This window comes from Solanum stenotomum, chromosome 10 (assembly GCF_019186545.1).
Source record: "Solanum stenotomum isolate F172 chromosome 10, ASM1918654v1, whole genome shotgun sequence".
Taxonomy (NCBI): Eukaryota; Viridiplantae; Streptophyta; class Magnoliopsida; order Solanales; family Solanaceae; genus Solanum; species Solanum stenotomum.
In genome coordinates this window covers 41,624,088-41,625,731 of record NC_064291.1, presented here as the reverse complement: position 1 = coordinate 41,625,731, position 1,644 = coordinate 41,624,088, and positions in this window count along the sequence as shown.

The following is a 1,644-nucleotide window of genomic DNA, read 5'->3' as shown; positions in this document are numbered from 1 at the left end:
TTGATGTAATTGCTGAAATTATTTTATTTGAAAGGGTCTTTATTACTGTATCAAGAAAAGTGTGTTAGGATGGGATCTTAGTGGTTCTTCAATATCTGAACTTTCACTGAGTTGGTGAGAATTTATTAAAGATAATAACTCTCAAGCCTCGTTTTATCACAACTTCACATATACAAAGTCCATATAAATTATACATACCAATTTGAATAATAAAAATGGAATAGAAAAGAAAAAAAAGGAAATAAACTTTCATACCAAGGGAAATGAATATTAGGGAGGAAAAAACATGGGAAATAGCTTGTTGCTATCACAGGAAAGATGTATAAGGCATCCATAACCTTGGTTCTATCAAACCAGTTGTGTGAATGTGTAGATCAAGGAAGAAGGCATTGTTGGCCTCTGATAAAGGTGCATTCCAGTTGGAGGTGGACTTAATTTTAACTTATGTGCAACTCTAGAATAAGGCTGCAATTGCCAAAACATGTTGGGATGTAGAGAACAAAAATCTTTTGTAAAAATTATAATTATATATGCAAGTGCTAGATCAACCAGATTTTATTTTATACGAATATTTGAAATGGTAACTTGCATATTTTCAATAATAACGTAATGAAGTACTTCCTCTGAGATGTATGCTTAAGATAGACATATGATTCTTTGGAATGGGATTTTCTTGAGCAAGTTCTTACTGCTTTGCACTTCCCAAAGGTGTTTGTGGGGTATTAACAAGTCTGATTTGCCCCCTCTGTGAAAAGGAAAATGAGAGCATTGCACATTTATTCTTTGATAATGATGTATCATTATATGTATGGAAGATGTTGAAATGGTTGAACATCAACAGAGATCCTATGCAATGGAATGATGAACTCACATGGGCTGAGAAATGGGCAAAAGGAAGAAAGCCAAGAAAATATGTGTACAGAATGATGTTATAAGCAGGAGTAGTTTGCCATATCTAGAGAGAAAGGAACATGCGCATCTTGATCAAAAACATCATTCTAGAAATCCATTATAAGGCACAAAGTGAGACTAGACTCTAGAGTAGCAACCTGGTTAGCAAATTTTAATGAGTATCATGTGTAATGCAGTAATGGCAATCTATAAGTTATTTTGGTTTAGTAGCTTGAACTCACTGCTGGGACTAGTGTTTTAAAAGACGGGGTGTGATGTGAAACGTTTTATGTCGTACAGGGTGAGACATAAGCCCCGAGACACATGGCGTAAGTCTTATGGATCTACGGGGAGTAGTCTAACGTATATTCAATTTTATTATTTTCTTACTAAGAAAATAAGCAAAAGTAAAGTTTTCAATTATTTTAAATAACCTATAATATATAGAAAAAAATATTATGATTTTTATTTGAGAAAGGTATTAATAACCAATAGTGAAGAAACAAAGTATGACAAAAAATATCATTACACTAATAATAAAAACTATAATTTAAAGCAAAAAGGATCAAAAACCAAAAATAAATAAACATAACGTCCAGGGCTTACATTTTTACGCTCAGGGCTTACGTTTTTACGCTTGGAGCTTACGCCCCAAATTCTAGAACTTACACCCTATGGATCTACGTCTTCAATTTGCGTCCTGGAGCGTTTTTGGTACGCCCCGCCTCGAGACTCGCCCCAAAAAACGTTTTT